Below are 25529 nucleotides of genomic sequence, written 5' to 3' on the forward strand. Positions count from 1 at the left end.
CAGACCTACTAGAGAATGGACTTGAGGATACGGGGAGGGGGAAGGGTAAGCTGGGACAAAATGAGAGAGTGGCATGGGTGATATGGTTTTAAAACAGTGGAAATAAAAACAAAACTTGTCTCAAATCGTCACAGTAAATTGAAACTAGCTTTTATATTGTTTTCAGTTGTCAGCAAGGGAAACCATAAAGTTAACTATGTATGTCAGTGTTTTGTAGTGTTGCTGTTATTTGCAATTTCCCTCCATCCTTGAATGTATTTTCCACATTGTGTAAACTGAGTGTGAATTCCTGTTATGGTTGTAAACAAAGCCCATAAAATTATATCCAATAAATAAAGCAAGGCCTGGTGAATCAGTAGGAAGAGCAAAGGCCTCGAGTTCAGAAGACGTGGGTTCCAGTCTGGAATCAGCCAATGAGTAGGAGCATGACATGGGGCAGTGTGGGACATTAAGGTCCCAAACCTCAGGTTCCCCATCCCGGGAGTGAGGATTCTCCCCCTCATAGGGTCCTTGTCAGGATTTACTGAAATCACAAGACTGTGTAGGTCACCAAAGTGCCTTAGTCTCAGCCAGGCCTGAAATCTAAGGCTCGGTTTCCTTATCAGTAAAGAATGAATCACAATATGGAGTTTGTAGTTATGTCAAAAGGATTAAGTGTTATGTGTAGATTAAAAGATAAGCCAGTGTCCTGTTATGCGCATAATTAATGAGAATATAAAAATGATGATATCTCATCAGGGGTTAAAGGAACATTTTGCTTCCTTCCTTAATTTCTTTTTTTACTGTTTTCCAAGTTCATTTAAATATTTTGAAATATATTTAAGAGTATTCCACACAACAAATTATTCAAAACCTTTCAAATCTGCAATTTTACCTCTGGAAGTTTCATTTGGTCTTTGCCATGCAAAACTATGCCTGCTAAAAATCACAGACTCTCGTTGTAGTACTCTTATGGGCTCTTGTAGAGGAAGGAAGATTAATCCACAGCCTGCTCAGCTTCTCTGAACTACACGTTCCGATTGCTGTCTGTGGAAGAACTCTGCATTTCCGTTGCTGAACTGACCTGTGTCCCTAGCATCCCTCTCGAAAGTGGCAGAGAGAATCTGAGGCAACTCTTCAGACAAGATATTTGAAAATTTCAGCATCTTAAGTCCACTGTGTGATGCTACAGCCTATGAAACATTGTGAGGTCACAGTCTTTGGTCCCCTTTCACATGGAACATGTGTCTGGAGATGGTAAAGGTGGTGGAGCTACTACTAGATGCCTAGTGGTAATCACACCAGTAGGGTATGTCTGAGACTTCTCATGTGAAGTGAAGTTTAAGCTGAGATCTGAGCCTAAGGAGGCTTTAGCCAGCAGAAGAGGAGAGAGTGGAGACTAGCCAGATATAACAGGAAGGAAATACCCTATAACCTGGTTCATCCCTTTGGAAAATCCAGAGTGCAAATCCCTTACCCAGAAGTTTGTCACGCTGGGAGAAACTTTGTGAAACTTAACAGGACAGTTGTAGAAAGTATCTGAACTCCTTCTGCCCTCCTTGCTCCCACCTCAGGCCTTTACTGACCACCAGCCCTCTAAGAGTCCTATATTATTATTATGATTTCTATCTGTGAAACCATAGAGAAGAAGAAAATCGTTAGGTAAAGGAATTTGAGCATGATTTTATTTCACATGTTCTTCCACCACTCGCAATGCAAGGTAACTTTTAGTAGATTTTTCTTTCCCTTTCCCAAATAACATTTTTCACTGGAGAAAATTCAGAAGTTGGAGGTCTGTGCCACCTGGTGAGCATATCTGGAATGGCCGCTTGGATGTCGCATAGCAGGAAGCCTTGGCAGGAGGAAGGGAGAAAGGTGCCCATCGGATGGTAATATCTGGAAGATTTTGTGGCGAATGAAGCATTAAGGGTGAGTTAGAGCCCAGGTACATTAAGTCTAGTGGCAAGAATTTTCTTCAGCCCCTTCCTCCCAATAGTGACAGGAAACGTTTATATGTATAATTGAGAGACAAGGGTAATGTGAAAAAATATATAGATTTATATATAAACAGAGTTAAGTCACATACATAATTTCTTTGCAATGAAATTCCCAGCTAGATATATACTATAGTGTTATAAAAATTTGCATCATTTATTCTTCTGATTTCAAATTAATATCTTTCTTTCCAAAACTAATGAAATGCAGGAATGTGTATATGCTAGAGAAAATATTTTTCTATTTGTTTTCATCTTTTTACAAAGCAAGATGTATATTGTTGGTAATTTAGTTTATATTTCCCAGATGTATTTCTCTGTGTACAGTACTATATAAGTAAGTTTACATGAATATACTTATTCTTCCAAAATTTACTCACAATGTGTATACATACTATGTATACATATGTTATATGTGTATGCTTATGTGCATATGCATATGTAAATATATGTACCCATACATACATGCATATATAATTGTTTTTGTATTTGTTTAATCTTTATATGTTTGTGATTCATAGTTGTTATTTAAATTTTTTAATAGACTTTAAGTGATGTTCTTTTACTAATCAGATATATTTATATAATATAATGTTAAACATTTGGCTATAAAATATGTTCCAAACACTTTCCCAATAATTCGCATTCCTTTATATGTGACATTTCTGTTTGGGAGACATGGACTTTTTCTAACTTTCCTTCAATTTCTCTAATTAAGTTTGTGACAGAGTTAAACGCTTTTCTTGGGTCACGTATATCGTTTTGGTTGTCGTAGTGTCAATGCCACGCTGATAGGGTACTCAAACAGCCCTCTCCCCCATGTCTTGATCTTGAAGGGGATGTAGATGAAATCTACTCCCTTGAGCCTGGAGGCCTGGATATGGGGCTACAGAGATTGAACTGTCCTGAGGAATTTGTGTGGGGCTCAGGTTGAAGCAGAGGAAATTAACCTCTATGGAGGGAAGGAAATGATCATTTACGGAATTATTTTAGGCCAGAGGCACTTTACATGGTGTCTCCTATAAGCAAACAAATATTCAAATATTTTCCCCAGTATTCACCAATGTAGAATTTGGTCTAAAGCTCTTTTCCATTTTGCCCTGAAGCCATCAAGGCTTTGAATCTAGAATTCCCAGTGGGCTAGTATTTGATGCAACCCTATGTATTACTCATTTTTTTCTGTCATAGCTGTGTTATTTTTAAATTTTAAAAATCCATGAAAATTAAAGCAATTTCTGTACTGTCAAAAGAAAAAAAATTAAAAGTTTGAAAAGCTTGGAGACAACATTTCAAACAGTATTACAGATTTTGTGCTCATGTGCAAGAACAAACAGGATTTCTATTAATCAGCAGAGAAAGGAACAAAAGATAACCACAAATAATTCAATTCATCTAAAAATAAAAATGCTTCTTCAGTAAAGATCTGGAAAGATGCCAAACCATTAACTGAAGAAGCAAAAATCGAAAGATGTCATAATAAATGAAAAAAACAATTTGCATAAAATTGCTTATGAAATTGAAAATTTTTATTTATTTATTTATTTGTTTGTTTGTTTATTTATTTTTGCACCTTGCAGCATGCGGGATCTTACTTCCCCAAGCAGGGATCGAACCTGTGTCTCCTGCATTGGCAGTGCAGAGTCTTAACCACTGGACCGCCAGGGAAGTCCCTGTAATGGCAAAATTTAAAAAGAATATGTACAGAACTGCATAACTACACAAATGTTTTAAGTTAGGTATTCATGTCACCTAAAGAGAAACACATCTGGAAAATGTGCACCAATCCTTTTACATTGGATATCTTGGGTATCTATGACTCATGGTAAGGGGATCACGTAGATGGAAGGTGCAGAATGATTTTTATTTTCTAAGTATACATTTTTAACGTTTAAGATTCTGTGATTAGGCTAATCTGTCAAGAGGAACACTTGAAAGGATCTAATAATCGACTAACAAAAAAAGTTCATGTATATTTACCATGTTATCAAAGAGTTCACATGATACTGTTTCATAAAAAGTCATAATTTTCAACTTTTGACTTGACAGTGTATCTGTGTATTCATATGCATTTCTGTCTTACATTTCCCTCACCTCAGATGTTCACACTCTCATGTGCAGATTTTTCTTCACCTCGCTCAGGCATTGGACTTCAGGGCATAGAGATCTAGGAAGGGAAGGAGGGCAAGTGGTGGAAAATTCCAGAAGGTATTGGAAAATTCCACAAAGTTCTGGCTCATAAACTGGAGCCCAGGCTCCTCCCTCCTTCCCTCTTTACAAATCCCTCTGATTTGAGACTTTCAGAGCTACAGTTGTGGTTCTAGCCACTAGGGGATATCTGCCTAAAGTAACTACATTTTTTTTTAAAAAAGGAGAGGCTACCCATTTTTGTTTGTTCTTTGTTCTCACTGTCATTACAGTGATCCACCAAACTCTGTTTGATATTTCCTTTATATTTTCAAGTGTCTTTTGTTGTTGTTTTGGTATTATCTCTCTGGAATGGGTTAGAGTTAATTCTAGCCATTTGATTATTTTTAGACTATTCAGTTACTTTGTGTAAACTTCAGAAAATCCCCTATACTGCACCAAGAATTTAGTAAAGCTATGCATGGAGAAGTCATCTTCCATTCCATAGAGCTCAATTCCAGTCTCTGTTTCTCTAGGTAGCATCTGAATGACCCTAGACAAGCTCCAGCACCTCAGTAAGCCTCAGCAACCTTGGAAAGTTGGTGATTCTGATATCAGAGTCCCCTTGTGAGGAATTCATGAAAGAACAGAGGTAATGTAGCAAGTACAGAGTCTGGCCTACAGCCGGCACACAGAGTTATCTGGGTTTGCAGAATGAAGGAACACAATGTAGTGTAGCTGATCCAGAGTCTGGCATACAGAGCTCCTTGTGTTTGTAACCAGAAGTATCAAGGTCCCCTAAGCCTCCTGATTCCAGATGGCCTCCTCTGCAAGGGTGATACAGTTGGAAAGAGTTCCCTGGGTGTTAGGTTGGTAGCAAACTCAGGGGGCAGTAATTACAGGCCGTTAAGTCTCCTCTGGCTCCCAGGGCTCTCCTCCTCTGTGCCCTTGGGGAAGGGACTTCCTGTTAGGACTCCATCTTGTTTGTGTGGCTCTGACAAAGTGGTTTGGGGCTTGCACTCTCCTTCTTCGGAAGCCCTTCCTGATATTCTCCAAACCTCCAGCTCCAGACCCACAGATTCTCTTCACGAGCAGCCTGTGAGGAGGGTGGTGACAGATCACTGCCTTCAGGCCACCCCATGGGTGAGTTGATTAGCATGAGACCTTTTCCTCAGATCTCCATAGGGCAGGAGGGGTTCTGAGTTTCCTCCCTAACCCCAACGCACAGGACCCCAACCAGCTGACCCCCCTTTAGAGAAGGGGTGGAGAAGGCCCAGGCTGACTAGTTTCCACTCTCTTGAGGAAATGGTCTCTGACACTCCCATCCTGATTCCACATGGAAAACCTCCCCTCCTATGGAAATGGCCATAGCTGAGGTGAATTTTTTCCCCTCGTTAGGGAAAAGGCCTGATTCATGTGACCTAGGGCTTGGAGAGTGGAAATGGTCCCCTAGGCGGGGGATGGGGTTAGTATAAGCTAATATTCTTTGGATTAATAATAGAGGTGGGAGAGGGGAAGAAAACCCACTATTACCCTTGAATCTTACTTTAACTAGGCAGGGTAAATTGTATTAGCCCAGAAAAGGTTCTTGAGGCTGGCTTTATTGCCCAACATATGATCTATTCTGGAATGTTTGAGGAGTAGTTGCTATGTGAATTGTTCTATGTCAATTAAATACATTTGTTAATTGATTTAAGTCACATTTTAAAATCTCCTCCCTCTAGCTGAGTTTTTCTCTGCCACTTTATTGGTCACTCAGTGAGCTGTGTTAAAATTTCCCACTGTGACTGTGGATTTCTCCATTTGCTGTTTATTTCTGTCAGTATTTGCTTTGCATATTTTGGCTTTGCCTTAAGACATGCATACAGATTCAGAATTTTGTATTAATATCTTGTTATTGCAATGCACCTGTTATCATAAGGAAATCTCCCTCTTTCTCTTATAATGTTTTTTTCTTTAAAGTGTACCTTTTCTTTTACTAATGTGGTTATACCAGCTTTCTTTAGGTTAATGTGGAGAAGGTATACATTTTGCCATTTTTTCATTTTCAGACTTTCCTGATGATTAAATTTTGCATGTGTCTCTTTTAAGGAGCATTTGATGGAAGGTTTCTTGTCCAGTCTGATAATATCTGTCTTTCTATTTGGAATATTTAGCCTGAAACTTTTTAGGTAAAAATAGATGTAATTTGGTTTATGTTTATCATGTTACTGTATATTTATTTTTGCCTCTTCTAAGTTCCTTTTCCTTTCCTTTCCTTTGAAAGGGTTAATATTTTGTAACTGTTAAATTGTCACCTCATGTGGCTATCTAGTTAAACATTCTTTTGCCATTCTGGTGGTGCTTACCCTTAAGATTACAATGTACATTTTTGCCTTGTCACTGTCTCATATTAGTTAATTATCTCTTTAGAACTCCTCAGACAATTATGGGACCTTGAGACACTTTGATTCCATACACTCCCTCCAAATTTATTGTCATGCATTTTCATTCTCTATATATTTAAATCCCCAGAAGAAATTACTATCATTGTGTTATATAATCAACACTCATTTAAATTTGCCTACATATTCACAAATGTCATTTGTCTTTCTTTCCTGTATCTATGCGCCTCCAGGTGGGATGATATTTCCTCTGCCCAAGAAAGAGCTTATAATATTTCTTTTAGTTTGAGTCTTCTGGTCACAAATTTTCCAAGTTTTTGTTACAGGATGAATGCCTTTTCTTTAAGAATGTTTTTCTTTAAAGCATACTTTTTCTCCAGTTACAATAATACTGTTACACTGAGTTGATACCTTGTTACATTTGGAAACTTCTCAACCAAGATCTCTTCAAATACCACTTCTCCACTGTTCCCTCCCGTTCTTTCCAGGACTCACATTAACCATGTGTTAGGTATGTTCACTGCATCTCCTTTAATTATCTCCCCCTCGCTTTTGGTATTCTCCATGTTATGTCTCTCCAGGCTCCATTCTGGATCTTTTCATTGGACCTATTCTTCATATCTCTAATTCTTCCATCAGGCAGGGAGATCACCTTTGACCCTTGAACCAACACACCAGGCTAGATTTCAGGGTAGGTTTTATTGTCCCCCAAGAGCAGAGCAGAGAAGAGAGAGTTAGAGGTGAAAAGTCACTTGTCCCAGGTCACATAACCTGAACCAAGCAGAGCAGGGACTAACAACACAGACTAAACCCTGGGTCCAGACCCTTTCCTCTGTGCTTGTTTTCTTCTTGGCTGTGAATGCTGCCTACCTCTCATTTCCTGAGAAGCAGAAACACAGTGAAGTCTCTCAGCCTTTTTTTTTTCTTCCTAACTATGATAATTTCCTATTTAGATTTTAAAGTTGGTGGTGTCTCTTCATTAGCCGTGATATTTACCCAGAAATTTTTCTGGTACTGAGACCATTGATGTGATATTCTCAATTTCAGGGTACAATAAGCAAGTAACCTCCTTACAAAGAAGAGCCAGATGCTGGCGTATTTACCAAAGGAGGTATAACAATTGGTCTGAACAAGTCAGGTCTGGTATTCATCCTTCATCCCAGCAGCAGCAAGATAGAGAATCACTAAGAAGTGATGCTCACGTGGACACCCAAGCAAGATAGTAAGTGACGAGGCAGCATGGCTGACCAGTATGAACCAGTGAAAAACAAAACCTTGTAGTTAAATATGTCATTCTTCTCTCTAACCTGGAAGAGTGAGGAATGATGGGATCAGGTTAACGGTTGAGCAGTCTTTATTGTAGCTCTGCTATCATTGGGGAAAATGTAGAGAAGACTTCCCAAGACTATACGGACCACTTTCTTCTCTCCACTTCCCCACAGTGCTCCCTATGCCATTCCATCCTGTCATCGGAGAGGCAATTTTCAGGAACAAGACGAAACCCATGTTAACAAGGAGACAGAGCAAAAGCCTCCAGAGAGAAGAATGGAGAGAAACAGGCAGGATGAGACCTTGGGGAGCTGGTTCAAGATCAGAGTGAGTGTGCTGGCTAAATGGACCTAACATGTAGAAGAAGATGACAGAGAGAGTCATGTTGGGCGCGTGTAGAGATGCTGGGATCTTTTCTCTCGTGGCAGTGGAGTTGGTAATCTGTCTTGTTATTACTAGGAGTTAACTTCCTAGATCATGTGAGGGCAGGTTCAGAGAAGCAATATAAAGGGAGCAGACTGACTGCAGGGAGCATGGGAGAGGCTGTCTAAAAGCAAAGGAGGAAACTACTGCCAAGGAGATGGAGCAACTCCACACCAGAAGACGCAGTTTGGCTCAAGCTGAGTGTGGGAGGAGGTTGAGTCTCTGGGGTCCTCGTCAGAGGGGCGGGCCAGGTCTGCCTTAGGTAAGATCTCTTAGAACTTTATAAAAGTAAGTACATGTGAAAGATATGAAGTCGATTATTTCAGGAAAAGTATTTAAATGGAAAGAAAGAGTATTTAGGAAGTCCATGTCTGGTGTAAAAGTTAGCGATAACAGATATTGTCCTATCTTAAGAAATTACCTAAAGCCTGAAAAAAGGTCCTAAAGCAAGACACAGCTGGGTCTTATCTTACCCTTGGATTCCATTGTATCACTTTTCTTTCCCCAATTATTTCTTTGGCTCCTAGATTCCCTTCGGTATTAAATATGATGAGAAGTGGCTGCTGAATTTGATTCAGAAGCAATGCAGTGTCCCCTTCACCCCAGTCGAAGTAAGAGAGGACATTGAGGCCGATGAGAGGAAACGGGGTAGATGGCAGGCCCAGATGAGAAATGGCTCTGGTCTCATATTATGCTTCTCTTGTCACTCTCCCTACAGTTTCACTATGAGAAAATGCAGGCCCAGTTCTTCGTTGAGAATGCCAACATTGCCTTCGCACTGAAGAATGTCAACGGCAAGATTTACAATGAGGCTAATGAAAGGGTATGTATCAAGGGCATGAGCAGGGCTAGCTGGGGGCAAGAGGGCAGGACAGGGGCATGGTCTTGCTTGATCCCAGGGCTCAGATTTCCTGGAGCTTACCCAGCCCCTCTTGTGTTCTCAACAGATATCTATCTTTGTTGATCCCTGTGATGCACCCCACTCTGTGCTGAAGGAGCTGAGGTCAGAAAAGGTGGAGCAGATAAAGGTAATGCAGACTCAACACAACCTGTGCACTCACAGCCAGACCCACCTATTGCCCCCGATCACCACCTCAGCCTCAGGCCCCTGAACCCCATCCCTAACTCTGCAGCTGCCCGTGAAGGAACAATATGATGCCTCCCAGCAATCTCTTGACATCCAGAGAGTCCGCTCTGACCCTGGTATGGCTACAGCAGTAATTGTAGAGCAGGTGAGGGCAGAGGGATCTGGCTGGAAAGGATACTCAGGAATGGTAACTCGGGGAGGGGTTGGTGCTGGAGCTGTACCAGTCAGGAGCCTCTCAGCCCCCATTTCCCTCCTCCTGTCTTCCTGGAGACTTGATGACCCCTGATACTGGAATGGCACGAAACCCTAGAAATGACATGGCCACCTCCCTGCAGATCCATCCAGGGAATATGCCCAAGGTGAGGACCTTAGACCCGATGTTGGAGCAGGTGGTGATGGTGGGAGAGATTAGGTAGAAGAGGCAGATTTGTCTCAGGTATCCCCTGCTGGGGTCCTCACTCTAACTCTTTCCTCATCATAGCTTTTGGCCTTGGACCTGAGCAATAAGAAACCCTACCAGCTGCACAGCCTGTCCAACACTATGCCGAATGCTTCCAACACCAAGAACTTGAACCTCTCCAACACTGAGGTGAGGTGTGGTACCCAGATCCGTCTTTGAAGGGAAGGTGGGAAGGCTCATGTGGTGGTGACAGAGGAAGGGAAATGGATTTGTAGGAAAAGGAAGCGACTAGGGGTGCACGGCCATCCTGGCTCTGTTTCTCTGGCCCATGTGGTTCCTCCTCATAATCACAGGTGAAGTCTGCAGGGGAGATGGACAAGGGTGAGCGGCTGGAGCCAGAAGGGATGTGTGCAGACAGAAACCCCCTGTGCACCACCTTCCCTGATATGTCAACCAACATAAGGTCAGATGCATCCTCTGTCACCCGGTGGCAGCCTGAGCTACTCCCGAAAGTGCCCGTTTGCAAGGGGCAGCTGACGTGGACCTCAGGGAGGACTACAGGCCCTATGCTCTCCTCTCTGCATCACAAAGCTGCCAAAGTTTCAACCAGCACCCAGTGGGCCCCCAGCCCAACATGTGCATATTTTACATTCTTACGTGCTGTGTCTGAGCCATTCTGGGGCAGGTGAAGAGCTGCAAATGGGGCGCCATTTCCCCTTTCTCCTCTCTTCTTCCGTTACCCCCACCACGGGAGAGCTTCTTTCCCTTCCCTTTGTTTTCTCTCTCTCCCTTGTGTCTAGGCCCATATGTCTCTCTCATCTATCCCCTCGTACCTTCACTCCCTTTCTGTCTTCATCCCCCTCCATCTCCCTCCCTGAGCCCCACCTCACTCACCTCCCTGCCCCAGCACCCTGGGCCATCCAAGGGGGAAGTCCAGGTCTTGGTCCAGGTCTTGGCAGAGTGCTGGACCGCCAGTGAGGTAGCAGAGCCTCGGGCACACACCCCATTCCCTCTTCTCTCCACAGCCTTCAGTGGGGCCCTGGAGGAAGGAAGGGAGGGGAAGGAAGCCCTGAAGCATGGGTTTGAAATGCTGGTCCCAGTGGCACTGGAGAAGAGAGTCCAGGCAGTCTGCGGGGGAGCTACCCAGGGGAAGGAGAGGAAGGGAGGGAGGGAGGTGGGGGGGGAGGTAGGGCCTGCTCTCCCTCTGTGTCAGTCGATGGGGGACGTGTTCAGGGCCCTGGAAGCCTGGGACGCTGTGGTGTGGGTGTACTTGCTCCCATGAGGAAGAGGGTCACCTCCACAGTTTCACTGACTTTTCTGTTTTGTCTTGATTTTGGCAGCTCCATCCTGGAATTGTTCCCCAAGTTACTAACCTTGGTAAGTGTATTCCTTGTTTACTGACTCCTCTAACTGGCAGTGACAGCACCCACAAACTACTCTGAACCCCATTAGGTCTTGCCCCAGTTACAGTTTTGAAACTGACCCTCCAAAGTCCTGGGTGGAGGGGGATGGTACAGTCCCTGTGGGAACCTGACAAACGCTCTGGATCTTCTACAAGCACATTCTTCATAGGCTTTGGGGAATCCATGGTGATGATCCAAACTGTAGTCCTGCCCATGGAATTTCCAGGGTCCTTTCACCACTGACCTCTGACCCTCACCCTCTCTTGGGCCCATCCTTTTCCCTGATCATCCAGCACCACCTCCTGGTCTGCACTGCTGACATCCTCTTCTCTTCCCCAGGATGACCAGGAGACATCCGCACTGGCTAAGTGTGGTATTGAAGCCTGCAAGCGCTTACCAACCTGCAAGGTGAGGACGGAGGATCAAGCCGGGTTTTAAGTGGTGCCTGAGAAGGGGGTGTCAGCCATGGTCCTGAGGACTGTTTTGATTCCAGGGAAGCTACTTTGGTTTTGATGAGCTGAAAGGCCTAGTCCTGCAATTCCTGAAGCAGTAAGTACCTCAGGGAAGCTGAGCAAGGGGGGAAGGGCTAGGACAGGTGAGGCCACCTAAGCACAGGTCTGCTCAGGGGAGTTTTCAAGTCCATTTGAGGTCCAGACCACAGAGATAGACTGTCTTCATTGCTCCTCCTTAGGTACTACTTGATCCATGACTATGGAGACAGACAGGTTCTCGCGGGTGCTTATCACGAGGAGGCCTGCTTCTCCCTGACGATTCCCTTCCACCCCAAGGACCCAGCCCCGTGAGTATCATGGCACAGGCTGTGCTCCTGGGCCGTGTGGCTCCCCAGCAGACACAGGCCAGCTGCTGCAAACACCCACCACCCACTGTTGCTCTTTGTCTCCTAGAAGCAGGTTGTGCGAGTATTTCAAGGACAGCAGGAATATGAAGAAGCTCAAGGACCCCCGTGAGTGTGTGATGGGAAGACTGGGTGGGAAAGGGTGGTGAAGGAGTCAATCATAGGGCCCAGGGTGTGGCAGCCCCTGACCTTCGCTCGCTTCCCCTCCCCTCACAGACCTGCGGGTCCAGCTGCTGAAGCACACAAAACGTGTCATTGTGCACACCCTCTGTGTGTTGCCCAAGACTCAGCATGACTTCAGCTCCTTCGTGGTGGACACGTGGTTCCAGACGGTGAGTGCCTGCTTCCTCCCTCGGGTGGGCCCAGGAAGCCGCAGGTGGGTGGGAGGTGGAGGTGGTGACTGGGCGCCTGGGCTCTTCCCTTTCAGGAAACAATGCTCTGCTTCTCCGTCAGCGGGGTGTTCAAGGCAGGTGAGTGTGTGTAGGCCCCCAGCGCAGATGCCCCACTGCTGCCTCCCCCTGGCCAGGCTCACACCCAGAACCACTCAGCTTCCCTGACCCCTTCCCTTCCCTTCGCTTTCTTTCCCCTTCCATTCCCTTCCCTCCCCTCCCCTCCCCTACCCCTCGCCTCCCCTTCCCCACTGTGTTCTCCTGCCCTCAGGCTTCCCACAGACAACCCCGGTCTGAGCTGTGCCCATGCCTGTCTGCCCTGCACACCCTGGGCATTGAGGGCACAGGCTGTGGATTTTGGTGGCTCTCATCCCAGATTCTTACTCTGAGAACTTGGGCCATTACTCAACCTCTCGGTTTCCTCATTTGCAAAATGGGGCAGTAGTATCCACCTCTTGGGCGGCTGTGAAAAATGCATCCCGTGAACTTGTGTAGTGGTCGTCAGGGGCCCTGTCACTGGGTGCAGACTGCTCCTATAGATGCCCTCCCCATTCCCGACACCCTGGCCCCCGTGAACAACTGCCCTCTCAGCATGAGTGTCCAGTCACACCCTGATTGGGGACCGCCGTGTGAGCGTGTACAGCACATGCAGCTGTAAGGGGTGCTGTTGTTTGTTTGCTGTTGAAGTGGAAGGAAGTTCTCAGGGCTGTGTGCGTGCCTTCACCCGGACCTTCATCGCTACCCCTGCCGGCTCCTGCAGGTGAGAGCCCTGTTGTGGGCGGGAATGCCCATCCCCGCCTGGGGCTCAGGGGCGTGGGAATGTGGTGGCAAAGACCTTAGGTTTACTCAGTATTGTGGAAAGCCAGCAGGGGGATCCCAGGAGCAGTGTAGCCTAGTGGTTAAGAAGAACATGGGCCTGGAATCGGCCTAAGCGTTCACTCCTTGACCCAACACTCACTCGCTGTGTGACCTTGGTCAATTCACATGACCTCTGTGTGACTCAATGTCTTCTTCTGAGAATGGGGATCAGACTGTCCACCCCTTGCACTGTGGTAAAGGGTAAATGCGAAATTGCCCCTGGTTTGGGGATGAACCTATAAATCAAGTGAAGATGGTAGACAGTCTCTCCAAAGGTGGGCTCTGTAGGGAGGGGCAGAGGTACCAGTCAAGGAACCTGGGAGACAGACACAGGAGGGACGTGGAAGGAATCTGGTTGCTGAGTGCCAGTGGGAGCAGAGTCAGTGTTGGGGGTGTGGGTGTGCATCCACCAGTTGTCTGAGGGCCCATTTTTCCTTCAGTCTGTGCATCATGAATGACGAGCTGTTTGTGAGGCATGCCGACCCCAGTGAGACCCAGAGTGTGTTCTCCATCCCACTGTCTGCACCCACCTCCAGCTCCATGCACCCCCTCTCCCAGCAGCAGCAGGACATCATGCAGGCATCCTCCACCCCATCTGAGATGAAGTACTAATGGTCTCAGAAGTGAGTGCTGGGGTTGCATGGGGATAGGAGGGAGCTGGGAGGAGTAGAGGGGTGATTAATGGGAATTTTCAGGTAATTATTTTAAATCTATTTTTCCTTACAAACGTTTACTTGTGAGAAAGACCCTAATTTCATACTAATACACTTCCATGTATTGTAAAATACTGGTATCCTATCTTATATACTGTTTTGAAACTTCTTTTATTATTAGTGCCAGCATAGTTTCTTCTCAGTATATGTGAAGCTACATTATTCTTTCTAAGATCAATATATTAAACAATTGAATTCCAGGAAGTCATAAGCTGTTATTGATAGGCATTTAGCTTTTCGCCTCTTCTTCAGCATTACATGCAGTGGCATCTGCTCATTCTGGTACATACATGTTGGTAAACTTGAAGGCTTGGTCTTGTAGCATAGATGTAGCAGTGAAGTTGTGTGGTCAAGTGTCTCCAGTTTGGTCCTAAGGGAGGTCATCTATCCTCCCCCACTAGAGGTGCTTTCAGTACAATGACTAGACTATACCAGAGCTAAAAATTTCTTTACTCTTCAAAAAGTGAATTCTGAGAATTCAGAGATAAGAAGAAATAGACCTCTAGGGTTTCAGGAAGGTGAAGGTGGACAGAAGTCAGGTGCCCTGGGGTTGACACTCACGGCTGCTGGCTCTGCTAACATCCCAATTCTTTCTCTTTACTTTCTTCAGTCCAAGGGCAAAATTCCAGATGTGACCCTCATCCACTGACCTGGGATCTTGAGAACAAATTTCTGCAAATGAGCCTTTAGATGTCAGTTTCATCCTCATCATATTTGTCACCTCTCTTCTCTTAACTGAAGCCATATCCATGACTAAGCTTGCAGTCCAGCTAATCAGGAAGCCAAAGTTTACCGTGTAGGCCTGCCCATTGTTTTTTTATTTTTCCAACGCATGATCCTTGTTCATCTTTATATTAAAGAGTAACATCGCACATTGTATGCTGTGTGTCTTGTATTGCTTTTCCCCTGACCCAACCATGAGTTAGTGGGGCCAGGACCAAAAGGTCCCATCTCCCACATCATCCCTGGCAGTCTCTAGCAGTTATATACGACGTACACAGTGCTTGAAAATTATAGAGTAAGGACTCCATTCCAGGACAACACTAAAATCCAAGCTTTGCCTCCCGATAACCTTCTCCCCACCACTTCAGTACTCACAAGTTGTGACCGTTCTGATGTTCACTTCTATAAACAAATATAACGTATTTAGCAAGTAAAGTACCATATTTACTCCATTAATTATGGATTTCTTAATTATTTAACAGGTCTAAAACTGTGTTGACATATTTATTAGTTTCTTAGGTTCTGTACCTAAGACTATTTTCCCCACAACTCCTGTGTTGTTTTTTTAACTTTTTTATTTTGAAGTAATTATTGATTTACCAAAAGTTGCAAAAAAATGTGTAGAGAGGTCATGTTTACCCATCACTCACCTTCTCCTAATGATAACACCTTGTATTACTTTAGTACAGTATCGAAACTAAGAAATGGACATTGGTACAATCCACTGAGTTTACCAGAGTTTTGCCATTTTACATGCACTCATTTGTGTGTTAGAACACTTGTGTATAATACTTATATATTTAATAATTCCATGCACTTTTACCAGCAGTGTAGGTGTTCTATCACCACAAACAAGATCAAAAACTGTTTCATCACCACACGTTTCCCTCATGTTAGCCTTTATAGCCACACCCACCTTCTTTCTGATCCCACATCCCTAAACTCTGTCAAACACTATTATAATTTCCTAAATGTCATAGAAATGGAATCATGTAGTACACTACCTTTAGGAATGGATTTCTTTCACTCAGCATAATTCTCCTGAGATCCATCCAATTTGTAACGTGTGTCTATCGTCTGTTCCTTTTTATTGCTGAATAGGATTCCACGGTGTGAATGTACCACAGTTTGCTTACCCATTCCCCCGTTGAAAGACATCTGGGCTATTTCCACTTTTTAACTATTGTGAGTAAAACTGTGATGAACTTCATGTAAAGGTTTTTGTGTAAACATAAATTTTCATTTCTCTGGGTAAATTGCCCAGAGTGCAACTGCTGTATCATTTGGTAATCGCATGTTTCGTTTTGAAAAACCTGCCAAATTGTTTTCCAGACGGCCTGTACCACTTTGCATTCCCTTTGGCAATGTGTGAGTGACTCAGTTTATCCAGTGTTGCCTGCATTTGGTTTTGTCACTCTTTTTTTCAGCCATTCTGATAGGTGGGTTTAACATTTCATTGTGCCTTTAATTTGCATTTGCATGATGGCTAAAGATGTTGAATAGCTCTTCCTAAGCCCATTTGCCCTCTGTTCATGTCTTTCATCCATTTTATAATTGGATTAAGAGGCAAAAAGTTACCTCTAGAGAGCTGCCCTGGCTCTGGCTAACAGGCAGAGTAAGAGAATGTGAGGCCCCTCGAGACTCACTTTTCTTGACAGGGAGGGCAGAAGTGGGGCTGAAGCTATTAAATGTTCCTCAAATTAGGACTGAACTTGGATATGGAACAGGATTAAGAGGTGGGGCCATCTCTGGGTCCATCTTTGGAGATCTGGATAGGGCAGAAAAAGGCGGGGGATATGGGGTAGAGGAAACACAGTGGAAAGAGGGAGATACGGGGGGATGCCTTCTAAACGATGCTAGATTCATCACTCTCAGCCTGCTCAATGGAGTGCAAGAAACTATTCTCCTAGACGTGTGGTTTTCAACTCTGGATATCCATTAGGATCCCCTCGAATGCTCAGATTCAACCAACTGAATCAGAGCCTCTAGGGATAAGCCCAGTCATCAGTATCTTTAAGGTTCACCCCAGTTGATTCTCATGAGCTGTCAAAATTGAAAACCTTATCTGACGGTGTATTAGTTTGCTATGGCTGCCATAACAAGACACCACAGGCTGAGTAGCTTAAACAACAGAAATTTATTTCTCACAGTTTTAAAGGTTAGAAGTCCAAGATCCAGGTGTCCACAGGTTTGTTTTCTTCTGAGGCCTCTCTCCTTGGCTTGCAAATGGCCTCCTTCTTACTCCTTCTTCACATGGTTGTCCGTCTGTGTACATACCCTGGTATCTATGTGTCTTAAACTCCTCTTATAAGGAAACCAATCATACTGGATTAGTGTCAACCCTAATGGCCTCATTTTAATTTAATCACCTGTTTAAAGGTCCTATCTTCAAACACAGTCACATTCTGAGGTACTGGGGGTAAAGCTTCAACATATGAATTTGGGTAGGACACAGTTCAGTCCACAACAGATGGTATGAGAAATACCTGGGTCTGAGAAATTCATCTCCCTTTTAGCCACCTTCCTGGAACTACTATACAGCACTTCTGCCATCACCTTTATAGGTAGAAGTCGGTCATGTGACCATTCTTGGCTGCAAAGGAGGCTATAAATGTTGTCTTTTACTGGAAATATTACTGTCCCAAATAAATTTAGGATTCTTTTATTAAAAAAGAAGGAGAATAGGTATAGAACATAAGCTACACTTTCATACCCAAGGCAGCTAGAAGCACTACCTCAATTATCACGTCCTTTCTACCCAGTTTTCCAACCACAGTTTTCATGGGTTTAAACAAAACTGCTGCTTCAGAGACACCTGAGCTCACTCTCCCATCCTCCCAAATCCCATGTCCCAGGCTATGCCTGAGTCCTCACAACTTAGCATGCTAAATCTACGTCATTCACTCACTCAGTCATTCATTCAACAAATATTTATTGGTTACCAATGATATGTGAGGCACTGTGATAGGCACTGGAGATAAATCAGAGAACATGACAGACAGGGTCATGGTTCTCATGGAGCTCACATTCTTCAGGGGTTGATACACTCAAGATTTGAGAGCCATTAAGAAAATAATATGGGAAAATGTGACAGAGAATGACTAGTGTGGGGAAGGCAAGGAAGGATTTTCTGAAGACGTAACTTAGATTTAATATTGAAATAACAAGAAGTACACAGTCAGCAGTGGGAAGATATAGGATCTGAGCCCTCGAGGCAGAGGGAAGAGCAAAATGAAAGGCCCTAAGATATGGGCAAGCTTGGCAGTTTTAAGGAACAGCTTGTATGCAGTGTGTATTGGGAGGACAGTGTTAGAAAATGAGGTGAGAATGGTAGGAGGGGCCCAAACAGAAGGTCCTGTGGGCCATAGTAAGGACTCTGGGTTTTGTTCTTATTATGATGGAGCCATTGCGTGCTTTCTGAAATGAAGGGAAATTATTATTAAAATCTGCTTTATTAAAGCTCATTCTAAATGTTCCTTGGAGGACAGACTGAAATAGAGCAACTGTAATATCAAGAGACAAGATTAGGAGGCTACTACACACGTGACAGTGAGAGGTTACAGTCTCATAGACCACAGTTGTAGCAATGGAAGGGGTGAGATGGGGTTTGAAATGAGACGTATGTTGGAAGAACTGAACTTGTTGATGAAGTCCACGTTTGTGGTAAGGGATGGAGAGGAATTAAGTGTGTCTCTTGGAATGTGGATTTTTTCAGCTGGGTTAGGGCGGTTTTCTTCGATGGGGAAATGAATGGAGGACCAGCTTCGGTGCTATGTCAGCAAACTGACAGTTCTGTTTTGACCATGTCGTTTGTGGAGCCTATGAATAATCTGGGTGGGGAGCATGTTTTTGGATGTATAAGTCAGGAGATCCTGAGAACATTCTTGGCTGTGGCAAAAAAACCCCAAAACAAACAAAAAAAAACCCAAAACAAACACAAAAAACAAGCATGTAAGCAAGCAAACGAAAAACCCAACTGTACAGTTCAATCTGAAAATACAGGTTGATTCCACATATGAGCATGACACAGCTCTGGATTCTGGAAGGGATACAAAGACATATTAAAAACCAACTTCACTGAGTTATAATTTGTGTTCAACATAATGCATCCATCGTTTTTTCTTTTTTCTTTTTGGCTGTGCTGTGCAGCTTGCAGGATCTTAGTTCTCCAACCGGGGATCTAACTGGAACCCTCGCAGTGAGAGCGCCGAGTCCTAACCACTGGACTTAGCTGTAAGCCTAAGGCTCTGGCCTGCTAGGGGTTACAAACTGTCAGAGAAGAAAGATATATGTGTGGAATATAACTATCATTCATCCACTTATTCATTCATTCATGCACCTAGTGCATGTCAAGCTTAGTGCTAAGAAGGGAAGATAGGACCATGAACAAATTCAGACAATGTCTCAGTCTTCCTGAAGATTAGGAGTCAAAATAGAGAACTGCAAGTGGCTCTGGTTGCTAAATAGTAAGGGAGGTATTTGGTGAGATAATTGGGGCCCCGAAAGGTCTAACCCCAGTGCACAGACGCAACTCTTCCCCTTCGGCATGTCTCATTGACAATGCTGTGGCATGACCTAGAACATAGAGCTGTTAGAATAGAATAAGCCTGAACATTCTGTGCATAAATGGCTGAGGAAACAGCTTTCCAAACCTTCCACCCAGCAATCAGCCCTGATTATGTGCAGAAGTAGATCTCAATTTCATTTAATTCTCACAGTTGGAGTTGTATGACTAATTATTTTGTCTCTGTATCTAATTAAGAAGCTGAGGTTAAGAAGGGTCAAGTATCTTGGAATCTTCCAATTCAAGAACATGGTATATCTCTCCATCTATTTGTATCATCTTTAATTTCTTTCATCAGTGTCTTATAATTTTCTGCATACAGGTCCTTTGTCTCCTTAGGTAGGTTTATTCCTAGATATTTTATTTTTTTTGTTACAATGGTAAATGGGAGTGTTTTCTTGATTTCACTTTCAGATTTTTCATCATTAGTGTATAGGAATGCCAGAGATTTCTGTGCATTAATTTTGTATCCTGCAACTTTACCAAATTCATTGATTAGCTCTAGTAGTTTTCTGGTAGCATCTTTAGGATTCTGTATGTATAGTATCATGTCATCTGCAAACAGTGACATCTTTACTTCCCCTTTTCCGATTTGGATCCCTCTTATTTCCTTTTCTTCTCTGATTGCTGTGGCTAAAACTTCCAAAACTATGTTGAATAAGAGTGGTGAGAGTGGGCAACCTTGTCTTGTTCCTGATGTTAGTGCAAATGCTTTCACGTTTTCACCATTGAGGATGATGTTGGCTGTGGGTTTGTCATATATGGCCTTTATTATGTTGAGGAAAGTTCCCTCTATGCTTATTTTCTGCAGGGTTTTTATCATAAATTGGTGTTGAATTTTGTCAAAAGCTTTCTCTGCATCTACTGAGATGATCATATGGTTTTTCTCCTTCAATTTTTTAATATGGTTTATCATATTGATTGATTTGCATATATTGAAGAATCCTTGCATTCCTGGAATAAACCCCACTTGACCATGGTGTATGATCCTTTTAATGTGTTGTTGGATTCTTTTTGCTAGTATTTTGTTGAGGATTTTTGCATCTATGTTCATCAGTGATATTGGCCTGTAGTTTTCTTTCTTTGTGACATCCTTGTCTGGTTTTGGTATCAAGATTATGGTGGCATCGTAGAATGAATTTGGGAGTGTTCTTCCCTCCGCTATATTTTGGAAGAGTTTGAGAAGGATAGGTGTTAGCTCTTCTCTAAATGTTTGATAGAATTGGCCTGTGAAGCCATCTGGTCCTGGCTTTTGTTTGTTGGAAGTTTTTTTTTGGAAGATTTTTAATCACAGTTTCAATTTCAGTGCTTGTGATTGGTCTGTTCATATTTTCTATTTCTTCCTGATTCAGTCTTTGAAGGTTGTGCATTTCTAAGAATTTGTCCATTTCTTCCAGGTTTTCCATTTTATTGGTAAAGAATTGCTTTTAGTAATCTCTCATGATCCTTTGTATTTCTGCAGTGTCAGTTGTTACTTCTCCTTTTTCATTTCTAATTCTATTGAATTGAGTCTATTCCCTTTTTTTCTTGATGAGTCTGCCTAATGGCTTACCTATTTTTTTAATCTTCTCAAAGAACCAGCTTTTAGTTTTATTGATCTTTGTTATTGTTTCCTTCATTTCTTTTTCATTTATTTCTGATCTGATTTTTATGATTTCTTTCCTTCTGTTAACTTTGGGGTTTTTTTGTTCTTCTTTCTCTAATTGCTTTAGGTGCAAGGTTAGGTTGTGTATTCAAGATGTTTCCTGTTTCTTAAGGTGGGCTTGTATTGCCATAAACTTCCCTCTTAGAACTGCTTTTGCTGCATCCCATAGGTTTTGGGTCATCGGGTCTCCATTGTCATTTGTTTCTAGGTACTTTTTGACTTCCTCTTTGATTTCTTCAGTGATCACTTCGTTATTAAGTAGTGTATTGTTTAGCCTCCATGTGTTTGTATTTTTTACAGATCTTTTCCTGTAATTGATATCTAGTCTCATGGCATTGTGGTCGGAAAAGATACTTGATACAATTTCAATTTTCTTAAATTTACCAAGGCTTGATTTGTGACCCATGATATGATCTATCCTGGAGAATGTTCCATGAGCACTTGAGAAAAATGTGTATTCTGTTGTTTTTGGATGGAGTATCCTATAAATATCAATTAAGTCCATCTTGTTTAATGTGTCATTTAAAGCTTGTGTTTCCTTATTTATTTTCATTTTGGATGATTTGTCCATTGGTGAAAGTGGGGTGCTAAAGTCCCCTACTATGAATGTGTTACTGTCGATCTCCCTTTTTATGGCTGTTAGTATTTGCCTTCCAGGTCACTTATCCGTTCTTCTGCCTCAGTTATTCTGCTATTGATCCCATCTAGAGTATTTTTCATTTCATTTATTGTGTTGTTCATCATTGTTTGTTTCATATTTAGTTCTTCTAGGTCCTTGTTAAATGTTTCTTGCATTTTGTCTATTCTATTTCCAAGATTTTGGATCATCTTTACTATCATTTTTCTGAATTCTTTTTCAGGTATACTGCATATTTCCTCTTCATTTGTTAGGTCTGGTGGGTTTTTATCTTGCTCCTTCATCTGCTGTGTGTTTTTCTGTCTTCTCATTTTGCTTATCTTACTGTGTTTGGGGTCTCCTTTTTGCAGGCTGCAGGTTCCTAGTTCCCGTTGTTTTTGCTGTCTGTCCCCAGTGGCTAAAGTTGGTTCAGTGGGTTGTGTAGGCTTCCTGGTGGAGGGGACTAGTGCCTGTGTTCTGGTGGATGAGGATGGATCTTGTCTCTCTGGTGAGCAGGTCCACATCTGGTGGTGTGTTTTGGGGTGTCTGTGAACTTATTATGATTTTAGGCAGCCTCTCTGCTAATGGGTGGGGGTTGTGTTCCTGTTTTGCTAGTTGTTTGGCATAGGGTGTCCAGCACTGTAGCTTGCTGGTCGTTGAGTGAAGTTGAGTGCTGGTGTTGAGATGGAGATTTCTGGGAGATTTTCGCCATTTGATATTATGTGGAGCTGGGAGGTCTCTTGTTGACCAGTGTCCTGAAGTTGGCTGGCTCTCCCACCTCAGAGGCACAGCACTGACTCCTGGCTGCAGCACCAATAGCCTTTCATCCACACGGCTCAGAATAAAAGGGAGAAAAGTAGAGAGAAAGAATTAGTAGAAGTAGGAAGAAAGAAAGAAAGGAGGTAAGGAAGGAAGGAAGGAAAAAAGAAAGAAAGAAGAAAAGGAAAGAAGGAAAGAAAGAAAGAAAGGGAGGGAGGGAGGGAGGGACAGTGGAAGAAAGCAAGGAAGGAGGGAAGGAAGGGAAAAAGTAAGAAAGAAAGAAGATAAAGTAAAACAAAATAAAATATAATAAAGTTATTAAATTAAAAAATAATTATTAAGAAAAAAAAATTTTTAATGGACAGATAGAACCTTAGGACAAATGGTGGAAGCAAAGCTATACAGACAAAATCTCACACATAAGCGTACACACACACACTCACAAAAAGAGAAAAAGGGGAAAAATCATAAATTTTGCTCTCAAAGTCCACCTCCTCAATTTGGGATGATTCGTTGTCTAAAGTAGGGAAGGAAGGAAGGAAAGAAAGAAAGAAAGAAAGAAGATAAAGTAAAATAAAATAAAGTTATTAAAATTAATTATTAAGAAAAAAATTTTTTAAAAAAAACGGACGGAGAGAACCCTAGGACAAATGGTGGAAGCAAAGCTATACAGACAAAATCTCACACAGAAGCATACACATACACACTCACAAAAAGAGGAAAAGGGGAAAAAATCATAAATCTTGCTCTCAGAGACCACCTCCTCAATTTGGGATGATTCGTTGTCTATTCATGTATTGCACAGATGCAGGGTACATCAAGTTGATTGTGGAGCTTTAATCTGCTGCTTCTGAGGCTGCTGGGAGAGATTTCCCTTTCTCTTCTTTGTTCTCACAGCTCCCAGGGGCTCAGCTTTGGATTTGGCCCCGCCTCTGCGTGTAGGCCGCTGGAGGGCGTCTGTTTTTCACTCAGACAAGACGGGGATAAAGGAGCCGCTGATTCCAGGGCTCTGGCTTACTCAGGCCGGGGGGAGGGAGGGGCGTGGAGTGCGGGGCGAGCCTGCGGCGGCAGAGGCCAGCGTGACGTTGCACCTGCCTGAGGCCCGACTTGCGTTCTTCTGGGGAAGTTGTTCCTGGATCCCGGGAACCTGGCAGTGGCGGGCTGCACAGGCTCCCCGGAAGAGGGGTGTGGATAGTGAGCTGTGCTCGCACACAGGCCCCTTGATGGCGGCAGCGGCAGCCTTAGTGTCTCATGCCCGTCTCTGGGGTCCACGATTTTAGCCGCGGCTCGCGCCCGTCTCTGGAGTTCCTTTAAGCAGCACTCTCAATCCCCTCTCCTCGCGCACCAGGAAACAAAGAGGGAAGAAAAAGTCTCTTGCCTCTTCGGCAGCTCCAGACCTTTTCCCGGACTCCCTCCCGGCTAGCCGTGGTGCACTAACCCCTTCAGGCTGTGTTCATGCCGCCCACCCCAGTCCTCTCCCTGCGCTCTGACCAAAGCCCGAGCCTCAGCTCGCAGCCTCGCCCACCCCGGCGGGTGAGCAGACAAGCCTCTCGAGCTGGTGAGTGCTGGTCAGCACCGATCCTCTGTGCGGGAATCTCCCCGCTTTGCCCTTCGCACCCCTGTTGCTGTGCTCTCCTCCGCAGCTCGGAAGCTCCCCCCTCTGCCACCTGCAGTCTCCACCTGCGAAGGGGCTTCCTAGTGTGTGGAAACCTTTCCTCCTTCACTGCTCCCTCCCACTGGTGCAGGTCCCGTCCCTATTCTTTTGTCTCTGTTTTTTCTTTTTTTCTTTTGCCCTACCCAGGTACATGGGGAGTTTTTTGCCTTTTGGGAGGTCTGAGGTCCTCTGCCAGCATTCAGTAAGTGTTCTGTAGGAGTTGTTTCACGTGCAGATGTATTTCTGGTGTATCTGTGGGGAGGAAGGTGATCTCCACGTCTTACTCTTCTGCCATCTTCCCCTCGTCCCCCACCACGTTCTTCTGTCTTTAAAGTGATCTGTCTGCCAACCTACTGAAGGTAAAGATTATCGAAGATACAGGGAATGAGTCCTGCACTGAGCTGAGTCCTTTGACCTTGGAGCAGAATCATCTAATACCCAGGGAGTGGATGTGACAAAATGTAATTGGTGGTGTATAACAGTTTATGACATCTGGAAATTGTTGCCTTCTGAAAGATATTTTGGGAGGAGACCCTCAAGATGGCAGAGGAGTGAGATGTGGAGATCGCCTTCCTCCTCACAAATACATCAGAAATACATCTACATGTGGAATAAATCCTACAGAACACCTAATGAATGCTGGCAGAAGACCTGAGACTTCCCAAAAGGCAAGAAACTCCCCAGGCACCTGGCCGTGTGGCTGACAGGGTCTCCAATACTTCCAGGTAGGTTTCTGGACCTGCTGTGGGCACTGTGAGGCCAGCTTAGACTCTGATCTGTCCTTACTCTGGCGTGTACTTGCCCCCAAATTCCACAGTTGCCCCCGAGGTCCACAGCCTCAATTGTGGGAACACTCATTGTCTATTCAGGTATTCCACAGATGCAGGATTTACCAAACTGATTGCGGGGATTTAATCTGCTGCTCTTGTGGCTGCATGGGGATATTTCCCTTTCTCTTCTTTGGTCTCACAGATCCTGGGGTTCAGCTTTGGTTTTGGCTCTGCCTCTGCATGTGGGCTGCCCTCAGGTGTCTGTTCCTCACTCAGGCAAGAGGGGGCGAAAGCAAGGGCTGATTAAGGCCCACCTGCTCACTAAGGCCAGAGAGAGGAAGGGATACAGCTGTCACAGTAAGAATGTGTGGGGAGTGCCTGCGGCAGCAGAGACCAGCAGGATGTTGCCACAGTGTGAGGTGCGCCATGCATTCTCCAGTGGAAGTTGGCCCCGATTGCAGGATCCTCGGCAGTGGCAGGCTGCACAGGCTCCCAGGAAGTTGTGGGCAGTGACCCGTGCTTGCACACAGGATCCTTGCTGGCAGTGGCAGCAGTCGTGGTGTCCTCCTGTGGGGTCCGAGATAACAGCTGCGACTCCCTCCCTCCTCTGGAGCTCACGTAGGCAGTGCCCTGCCATCTGTGGGCACATGGAGCAGGAAGTTCCTATGGTGGGCCCACCCGTCTCCTTGCATACCCCGCAACAACGGTCTCTTGCCTCTCTGGCAGGCCCAGGGGAGGTGTGGACAGTAACCTGTGCTTGCACACAGGATTCTGGTCTCTGGTGTCTGCGCTGATAGCCGTGGCTCGCGCCTGTCTCTGGAGCTCATTTAGGCGGTGCTCTGAATCGCCTCTCCTTGCGCACCCCGAAACAATGGTCTCTTGCCTCTTCGGCAGATCCAGACATTTTCCTGGACTCCCT

At 44.1% G+C, this 25529-nt stretch overlaps 1 pseudogene; it reads left to right on the plus strand.

The window, feature by feature from the left end:
- Positions 1-1692: 1692 nt before the first annotated feature.
- On the plus strand, positions 1693-16544 carry LOC116747149 (annotated as a pseudogene).
- Positions 16545-25529: the final 8985 nt, after the last annotated feature.

The sequence above is a fragment of the Phocoena sinus genome, chromosome X (assembly GCF_008692025.1).
Source record: "Phocoena sinus isolate mPhoSin1 chromosome X, mPhoSin1.pri, whole genome shotgun sequence".
Taxonomy (NCBI): Eukaryota; Metazoa; Chordata; class Mammalia; order Artiodactyla; family Phocoenidae; genus Phocoena; species Phocoena sinus.